The sequence below is a fragment of the Papio anubis genome, chromosome 11 (genome assembly GCF_008728515.1).
Source record: "Papio anubis isolate 15944 chromosome 11, Panubis1.0, whole genome shotgun sequence".
Lineage (NCBI taxonomy): Eukaryota > Metazoa > Chordata > Mammalia > Primates > Cercopithecidae > Papio > Papio anubis.
The window spans coordinates 29,046,994-29,057,713 of record NC_044986.1 but is presented as its reverse complement, the minus strand read 5'-3'; positions in this window follow the sequence as shown (position 1 = coordinate 29,057,713).

Here is a 10,720-nt window from a genome sequence, read left to right as displayed (position 1 = left end):
AGACTCCCTGGCCCTTGGCCCAGGGTACTTGTATTTTCAAGTTTCTACTGCTGCTTAAATTCTTTCCTTACATAAGAGGTTATGGCAGAGTTTTGGGGGTCAGTATGGGTGTTGGAGGTGGTGGGGGCGATCTGGGGAAACAGTCTTGAAAGAGCTATGTATTTCCAAAATGTCTACAAGTTGGTCGGGTGGGTTACTCACACCCTTCACAAAGCAGGTGGGGGAAATTTCTCTGAAGTGAGTGCGCTGGGCTGAGCTTTGTAATCCTTGGGCTAAGAGTTCAGCGTTGTGCTGGAATGCCAAGGTTAGTGCTTGAATGCCCTCTGAGATTGTCATCTGCAAAGTAGTTTCAGCAAATTCTAACCAGCCATGTATATTTATATAAGGAATATTTATTATATTCGTTTTGCTTTTAACCTGATGATTTCACCTTCTGCGATCTGATTGATTCCTGTCTGTTCTAAGGTCCACCGTTCTAACCTGGCATGTAAGTCGTTCATGAACTGGCCTCTACTTATCCCACCAGTCTCGTATCTCACTCTGTGTCCCACACCAAACTCCTTGCATTCTTGGAACGTGTGCTTCTCAGAACTTGATATGCTCTTTGATATGCTGTTTGCATGATATGCTTTTTCTCTCCCCTTGGATATTCATATGTACTTTACTTTCTGCCTGCCACAGTCACCCCACCTCCTCCTCCAACCTGTCTCCCCAGTGCACATGCATGTTATTTTGCCGGAATAATTGTATGCTCAGTCTTCCTGTCTCAGAACAGGCAGTTCTCCTTCAGGAAGTCTTCCTTGAACCCCCGTGTCTAGGTTGGACACCCCTCCTGTGTCATTTCTACAGAGCCCTGTGCTAACTCTAGAAATGTTTTTTAAAAGATAGGAGGCCGGGCGCGGTGGCTCAAGCCTGTAATCCCAGCACTTTGGGAGGCCGAGACGGGCGGATCATGAGGTCAGGAGATCGAGACCATACTGGCTAACACAGTGAAACCCCGTCTCTACTAAAAATTCAAAAACTTAGCCGGGCGAGGTGGCAGGCGCCTGTAGTCCCAGCTACTCGGGAGGCTGAGGCAGGAGAATGGCGTAAACCTGGGAGGCGGAGCTTGCAGTGAGCTGAGATCCGGCCACTGCACTCCAGCCCGGGCGACAGAGCGAGACTCCGTCTCAAAAAAAAAAAAAAAAAAAAAAAAAAAAAGATAGGAAAGTACAGATGTTCAACTTGTGGGAACTTGAGCGGTCAAGAAGTCAGGGAACTCCTGCTTTGAACAGTGAAAGGCTGAATAAAATATATCAACAATGGAAGGGAAGAAAGGTGGTCTCCAGGTGTGAAATAGATCAAGGGGACTCAAAAGTATGACATGAATATAAGCCCAAATGGCTAAGGACCAGGGGTGAGTACCCACTCAGTGACTGGGGTTAGTATCTATTCAGGCCTTGAGTTCTACAAAGACAGGGATCTGTACTTGAGATCCCTGCCTAAGGCTGGAACACTGGAAAGGCTGCCCTTTAGTAACAGGAGGATAGAAAACAGCCCTCTTCCCATTGACTCAGGGTCACGGCAAGGAAGCTTGTGGTTTATCGGGGCCCTGGATGAATTTTAAAATGTTTTCTATAGAAATGAAAACCCCTAGCCTGCCTCTACTATGCATAGGTGTGAGCTCCCAATTTATGACACCCATGTGCTGAGGGAATCCTAATGTCAAGAAAAAACACAAAAAACCTGTTTCAAAGTGGTGAATCCCCTTGGCCCTGTCAGAAGCAAATGTAAAATTCAGTTGTTTATCCTGGTCCCTAGCGGAATAAACAACTCCCATTGAAGTTACAATAAGAAATTAAAATGTTTTATGATAAGAAATTAAAATATTCTTTATATTTTTAAAATTATATTAATTTCTTAAAATTAAGAATTATTAATAATCATTAAGCTTATAATGAAAAAACTAGGAAAACCAGACTAGGAAATGAACCACATGAGGGTGTGAACTGGTAAATGTAATAAACAGGAAAATTAGCCCCTTAAGTATCTGAGTTTGAAAAAGAGTATAAAATAGTTATGGTCAAAATATAGAGATAAAATGATAGGACATGGGACTATGAAAAAAGAACAGGTAAATTTGAAAAAGCACAGATATAATATGTAGAAATAAAAAGTTTAGTCATTTACATTTATAAAACCTCAATGATCGAAATTCTTTTTTATTAAGGCCATTATATCAGTCAAAAATCTAATAAAAATAGCTCATTGAAAAAGGGAAAGAAAAGTAATGTATTAATCTCCTTTATAAACATATAAATTATTTCAGAAATTTAAAATAATATATTAACAAATAGAATTCCAGCAGCACATCAAAGAATATTACATCATTAATAGATCAAAAGAGAAAAACGGAAAGATCATCACCATATATTCTGAAAAGCCATCAGATAAAATTCGTCATTGAAATATAAACAAACCCTCTGTAACATGATAAAAACAAAGGGTAAAGTTCAGCCCCCAAACCAGTGTTATGCTTAATGGGGAAATACTAGAAACCTTCTAAAGACAGTGCAAGATGTGAATGTCCTCCTTCACCCCTAGTCTTTTTAAAAATTACCAATTAGGAGTATGTTTGGCTGAAAGTAATGGAATACCAGACTGTAATTTTTATAGTGTCTAAGACTATAAAAGGCTTAAACAAATAAGGATTTGTTTTTCTCACATAAGAAGCTTGTATATAGATGGCTATTTTGGGTCAGTGCCTTGATAGTTTCAGGGCGGATCAAAGGATATGTGCATTTACTATTTTTATATATATTACAAAATTGCCCTCCAAAGAGATCTCACCAATTTGAACTATTTCGCATAGTATGACAATTGCCTTTTTCTCTACATTGTTGTCAACATTGGGTATTTTCTGTTATAACTTTAATTTAGTTTGCTTCTTTTATAGATGAAAAAACCCCTAATCTCAATATTTTGGTTTGCATTTCTTTAATTATGAGTGAGGCTGAACAGAACATCGTTATTGGCCACTTTTATGTTTTTATGTATGAAGACTCTTACAACATCCCCCAGTTTTCTATTGGCTTATTTATGTGTACACGTGTGTATGTGAAAGTAGATGGAATTTTCTTTATGATTATTTAAGTGCTAGACGAGGCTTCAAATTCCATAGTGAAAGGTGACTTGTCAGCTGGGTGCGGTGGCTCCTGCCTGTAATCCCAGCACTTTGGGAGGCCAAGGTGGGTGGATCACATGAGGTCAGTAGTTTTAGACCAACCTGGCCAACATGGCGAAGCCCCGTCTATACAAAAAAATACAAAAATTAGCCAGGTGTGGTGATGCATGCCTGTAATTCCAGCTACTCAGGAGGCTGAGGCACGAGAATTGCTTGAACCTGGGAGGTGGAGGTTGCAGTGACCCGAGATCGTGCCATGCACTCCAGCCTGGGTGATGGAGTGAGACCCTGTGTCAAAAAAAAAAAAAGGTGACTTGTGACAAAGTCTGAACCAACTGCAGGGCAGCTTCACACCATATCTCAGGAGCACTGGAAATTTTTAAAAGATTAAATACACAGGGACAAATTTCCTGTTCACCCCTATCTGTGGTTATTCCAGTATGTGGAATAAAATGCATGACAATGGGAGAGACAGGAAGTCTATGCTAGTCATTAAGCATCTGATGAAGGGGAAAAAAGGGCACTTCCCTTGATCTGGTCAATTTCCCACTACCCTGAATTCAACTTCGCATGGAATTTCACAAGATAATAGCAAGTTAGTTTACAGGATGTTTCACAGAACAGGCTGCTTTGCTGAGACCTCAGAGGTGTCAGTTGAAAAAGACAAATGATTTGCATTTGCCTATTTCATTTCTCAAGGTCAGTGCTGACCATGTCCCTCCTCTGGGAATGTTGGAGCCCACAGGGCCTTTAGAGATTATTTACTGACAAAAATGAAGTTCAGAGAAGTTAGGTCACCTACTCAAGGTCACATTGCTGGTTAGTGACAGAATAATAATAGCTAAAACTTGTGCCATGTGCTAGGTATTACTCAAGCATTTTACACCTACCAACTCATGTAATCCTCATATCAATTCATGTGGTAGGAATCATTAGATTCTACAGAACCTATGTTTTCCAAAGATTTTTGAAAATACATTTTATTTCACAACGCAGTATACTCACACATACAAGTGCATTATAATCGAAAGACAGATTCCTTAAAAACAATTGTTTCGTTTACCGAATGTGATACAAACTGTTATGTTCCCTTTTCCTTTCACTCTTCCTATGTTTCCCTCTTTTGAAAAAAAATGTAGGCCACAACTTATTAAATGAGTCAAGATCCAAAGTTTGATGAAAATACTTTTTTAAAAATTTATTTATTTTGAGATAGAGTCTTAGTTTGTTGCTCAGGCAGGAGTGACGGTCGGCTTCACTGCAGCCTCAGCCTCTTAGGGTCAATCAATCCTCCTGCCTCAGCCTTCTGAGTAGCTGGGACTACAAGTGTGTGCCACCATAGCTGCCTAATTTTCCTATTTTTTGCAGAGATGAAGTCTCACTATGTTGCCCAGGCTAGTCTCAAACTCCTGGGCTCAAGTGATCCTCCTCCCTCGGCCTCCCAAAGTGCTGGGATTACAGGAGTGGGTCACCATGCTTGGCTAGAAAATATTTCTTTAAACCACTCTTCTAACTCACATCTCTGTTTTGAAAATTGTTATTGGTTTATATATGTTAATTTTCCATCTACATGCGCCACTTGGTGTGGGAAAGAACTGTCAGATGATTTCCATCCAACTTATTTCTGGTCAGTAGATATTCATTACTCTCCTTGTAGTTAATGTCTAAAGATGGCATCCTTGCCTTTAACGCAAATCATTATGCTTTAACCTTAGGAATACCTTAATTCACTTATTCATTCATCCATCCATTCATTCAACAAATATTTCAGCACCTAATCTATGCCAGGCATTGTGCAAAATCAGGAGTTGGCAAACTATGGCTGTCAGGCCCAATCCAGAGTGCCACCTACTTCTATATATACAATTATATTGGCTCAGCCATGCCGATTCATTTATGTGTTGTCTGTGGCTGCTTTGGGGCTATAGCAGCACAGTTGAATAGCTGCCACGAGACCATGTGGCCCATGAAGCCCAAAATAATTCTTTTTTCCTACCTGTCCTCAGGATAGTTCTATTTTTTTCTACCTCAAAATATTTCTTAATGTGGTCTTTTATAGAAAAAGGTTGCAAACCTTGGTGCTAGATTCTAAAATACAATGGTATCTTAGATTGGTCTCTACTGTCCTAGAGGTTTAAATTGTCCTGCTTAGTATAAAAAGGTGTGAAGCTTTTTGCCTCCCTTGCGTTGCCTCAAAAAGCACCTGTTCCCAGTGAATGCTCAGCAGGCATTTGCTTCTACTAAAATTATTCAGTAGGTCTTGCAGCAGGTATTGGCAAGAAAGCCACATACCTAACAGGTAGAAAGAGGCATGGTGGCTCACGCCTGTAATCCCAGCACTTTGGGAGGCCAAGATGGGTGGATCACTTGAGGTCAGGAGTTTAAGACCAACCTGGTTAACATAGCCAAACCCTGTCTCTACTGAAAATACAAAAATTAGCCGGGCATAGTGGCACATGCCCATAGTCCCAGCTACTTGGGAGGCTGAGGCAGGAGAATGGCTTGAACCCTCAAGGAGGAGGCTACAGTGATCCGAGATCATGCCATTGCACTCCAGCCTGGGCAACAGAGTGAGACTCTGTCTCAAAGAAAAAAAAAAAAAAAAGTCATTTGATATTCCTTTAACATAGCAGATTTCATTTTATAGATGCCTATCCTTGTTGCCTATGAGAATTCAGTAGTCCACCTGTTTTGAGTACCGATTGTGTGTCCCACCTTGTGGGTAAGAAAAAAAAGACATTATTCTTTGGTATTTCCATTTCAGGTAAGAAAAAATGAGATAAATCCATTTTATTGTAATCCTTACTATCTGTACTTCTGTTTGGGACCTTGGTGTGTACTTGGAAATAATTTTAACTACTGTAGAATCTTAAATGTTCGTGTACTGATACCTTTCACCTTCCTTTAGTCACTAATCACTCCCAAGAGTAATTGCTGTGTGCATGAGTTTATAAGTTAATTGTATTTTGCATTCATTCATCAAACTTTTTACTTCTAGTGTCTCCTATGAGGCAGCATCATAGATGTATTAAAGAAAAGACTGGTCCTCCCAGTCTGGTGGGGGAGACATAGAAGTCAACACACAATGATAATGCATTGAATTGACAAAAGATGCTCAGTCTTTCCAGCAGCACAGAGGAGAGGTACCTAACTGGGTAAGATTCTTTTGGATGAAGCAAGACTGAGCTGACACTTGAAAGAGCTAACTGGACAAATAAGGAGTCATTTGATTTTCCAGAAAAGGATCAGCATTTGTAAAGTTAGAAAATAGAGACTTTCAGGGCATAGTAGATATAAAACATTGGCCCATCATCAAAGGTATTTTGTGCTTTGGTTTAAAAAATTTTTAATTTATTCACTGTGTTTGTCTGTTTGTATTGCTATAAAGGAATATCTGAGACTGGGTAATTTATAAAGGAGAGAGGTTTATTTTGGCTCATGGTTCTGCAGGCTGTGTGGGAAACATGCTGCTGGCAACTGCTTCTGGTGAGGGCCTCAGGAAGCTTACAGCCATGGTGGAAGGTGAAGTGTGAGCTGATGTGTCACATGGCAAGAGAGGAAGCAAGAGTGAGAGAAAGGATATGGCTGGCTCCTTTAAACAAACGGATCTCATGTGAATTGTTAGAGTGAGAACTCACTCATTACCTCGGCACCAAGCCATTCATGAGGGATCTACCCCCTATGACCCAAACACCTGAGGTAGAAACATTGGAAGTCTTGTATCAATATGAGATTTGGAGGGGTCAAAGCATCCAGACCATATCATTCACTTATTTACTTTTGTTTATTTGTTTGTTTTTGAGACAGGGTCTTGCTCTGTCACCTAGACTGGAGTGCACTGACATAATCACAGCTCACTGTAACCTCAAACTCCTGGGCTCCAGTGATTCCTCCCTACTCAGCCCAGCTCATTAAAAAAAAAAATTTTTTTTATAGACCAGTGTTGCGGGAAGTCAGGGACCCCAAACGAAGGGACCAACTGGAGCCGAGGAAGAAAAACATAAATTTTGAAGATTTCATGGACGTTTATCACTTCCCTAATAATACTCTTATAATTTCTTATGCCTGTCTTTACTTTAATCTCTTAGTCCCATTATCTTCGTAACCTGAGAATGCATGTCACCTCAGGATCACTATTGTACAAATTGATTGTAAAACATGTGTGTCTGAACAATATGAAATCAGTGCATCCTGAAAAAGAACAGAATAACAGCAATTTTCAGGGAACAAGGGACGATAACCATAAGGTCTGACTTCCTGTGGGATTGGGCAGAATAGAGCCATATTTTTCTTCTTGTAGAGAGCCTATAAACGGACATGTGAGTAGGAGAGATATTACTGAGTTCTTTTCCCAGCAAGGAATATTAATAATTAATACCCCGGGGAAAGAATGTATTCCTCGGGGGAGGTCTATAAACAGCTGCTCTGGGAGTGTCTGTCTTATGCGGTTGAGATAAGGACTGAAATATGCCCTGGTCTCCTGCAGTACCCTCAGGCTTACTAGGATTGAGAAATTCCAGTCTAGTAAATTCTAGTCAGACCGGTTCTCTGCTCTCGAACCCTGTTTCCTGTTAAGATGTTTATCAAGACAATATCAGCACAGCGGGACATAGACCCTCATCAGTAATTCTAATTTTGCCTTCGCCTTGTGATCTTTATTGCCCTTTGAAGCATGTGATCTTTGTGACCTACTCCCTGTTTGTACATCCCCTCCCCTTTTAAAATCCCTAATGAAAACTTACTGGTTTTGAGGCTCGGGGTTGTCATCACGGTCCTACCAATATGTGATGTCACCCTGGAGGCCCAGCTGTAAAATTCCTCTCTTTGTACTCTTTCTCTTTATTTCTCAGATTGGCTGACACTTAGGGAAAATAGAAAAGAACCTACATTGAACTACTGGGGGCTGGTTCCCCCAGTAGACCAGGTCTTGTCATATTGTTCAGCTACTTATTTACCCACTCACTTATTTATTTATTTATTTATTTATTTATTTATTTATCTATCTATTTACTATTAGTGAGAAAAGGTTGTATGGAGCCAGTTAGTTTTTTTGTTTTTTTTTTTGAGACCAAGTCTCACTCTGTCACCCAGGCTGGAGTGCAGTGATACAATCTTGGCTCACTGCAACCTCCACTTCCTGAGTTCAAGTGATTCTCCTGCCTCAGCCTCCTGAGTAGCTGGGATTACAGGGTCCTGCCACCACACCTGGCTAATTTTTGTATTTTAGGTAGAGACAGGGTTCCACCATGTTGGCCAGGCTGGTCTCGAACTCCTGACCTCAAGTGATCTACCCACCTCAGCCTCCCAAAATGCTGGGATTACAGGAGTGAGCCATCGCACTTGACCCACTTAGGCTTTTTAACCAATCTGGTCCACCGATTGGCTTGTGCACGTCCTTACCAGTCCTGAGTAGGACATCAAACTGCAACCTTGGCGTCTTGGGCAAGAAGCACCAACTGAATGATCTGGCGTAACCAGTCATACCCAAAAGTAATCTGTGTAGGATAAGAGAGTAGCTGGTTTCAAGCCAATAAAATTCAAGGCAGGTAAGATGACTGGGTAGTTATGACACTGCTATCTCCTTCTCCTGGTAAAAATGCTTACCCGCTGTGGCTGCTCCCTCAGTGCTTCTACCTGGCACCTGACCTTTCAGTCTTCCTAATAAATCTGCCTGAGCTTCGTCGCCTCCTCAGGTGTCACGAGGGGAGTTTGTCTGGAGACCCTTTGGGAGCTGATGTCAAATGCTCAACAAATGTTCTGTTAAGTTAGCACTGCAGTAGGCGGGAAAAGGAGAAGATTAAAGGAATAAAATATGCCCTGAACAGTTTTGGAGAGCACTAGCCAGTGGGGACTCTGCTTTGTCATCTAAGGTGACCATAGGGTTGGCTGATAAATGATAACAATTTTCTGTAACACGTGGGCTTTTAATCTTCCTAACAGTCTGCAGGAAAAATGTTAGATATGATGACAGGAGCAGTTTTTACCATGTCGTTAGGGGCCCCAAATGTAGTTTTTAGATTCCATAGACACTAAATCCAGCAATGCCACAAGAATGCCTGTGCAAACAGGATCTGTGTTGATGCAGACTTTAAATTTCTTTTTTATTTTTGATATATACAAAGAAAACTCACTTCCTCTGGCTTAAACAAATGAGGTGATTTTGTTAGGAGGATACAAATTATCTAGCAGAATCTAGGAGACCTGGTGTTGCTGGGTCTCTCAAGGGACTGCCACCAGGTTCCCACAGGGCATCAGCCACCAAGGAAGAAGCTCCCTCCCCCATTTTTCGCTTCCTGCTTTTGGTCTGTGGATTCCCCTCATTTATTTGCTTTATTCTTCCCTCCATACAGCCGCCTGCCTTTCTCTGCCTCTCCTGGGCTTCACATATTCAGTTCCAGACCTGAGCAATGATTAACTTGCTCTTAGTCCCTGTTACAAATTCCCAGGAAAAATAATAGAATTGGCTTCATGTGGGTCAGGTCTCCCCCTTGACCCATCAGCTATGGCCCTGGGGAGGTAGGTAGGGTGGCTTAGAGCATCATGGCTTCAGGGAGGCACGTAATTCTGGGTGGGAGTTGATAATCTCAGAGGAGATTGTGAATGATATAGATACCCCCAAACTAGCCTCTGGGACCTCTCTGATCTATTACAGAGGTAAATTTCTTTCAGGGCACAGTTGCTTTGCATTACAGGCTAGGAATTTACATGTAGGCCTGCAAGTCAGTGTTTCTGCTGCTTTGGAGGTTTACTTCATATCTTCACTGGGTGCTATTGAAGAGGTGAACACTGGGTATATAATACTGTTCTTATTACTGTGTTACAGCACACAACTGAGAAGTTCTAGGAGGGTACTGACAAGAGGCGATTATATCCAGGTTTAAATAAGGAGCTTTGCAGAGGTAGTATAGCTCATGATCATATATTTGAGATATCTGGCAGAACAAATGGGTGTGTTCTTGACTGTCCCTGGTCCTTGAGTTTGGAGACACTTCTCTGCTATCCTTCCAAGGCTCTCTGCTATTCACCCATGCCCTCTTATCAACTTTAGTGTCCACCAATACCTGATAGGGACTTCACCCTGCCAAAAGCAGGATTTTTGGATTCTTGCCTTGGTTTCTGCCCAATGCTGTTCCCCATACCTGAGATTCTTTTTACTTCCTTCCATGTCTCTAACTCATACATATCATTTAAGGTCAAGTTCAAGAACCATGTCTACCATGCACCTTTCTTTAAGATGTCATGGTTCACTGGGCTTCCTTACTTTAGAACTCATTCAATAGTGATTCACTGAACAGTTATTATTCAGCAGAGTGCTGGCTGGTTATGTTTGCTAGGGCTGTTACAACAAAATACCACAGACTGGGTGGCAAACAAAAATTGAGGCTAGGTATGGTGGCTCACACCTGTAATCCCAGCACTTTGGGAGGCTGAGGCGGAAGGATCACTTGAGGTCAGGAGTTCAAGACCACCTGGCTAACATGGTGAAACCCTGTCTCTACCAAAAATATAAAAAATTAGTTGGGTGTGGTGGTGCGCACCTGTAGTCCCAGCTACACC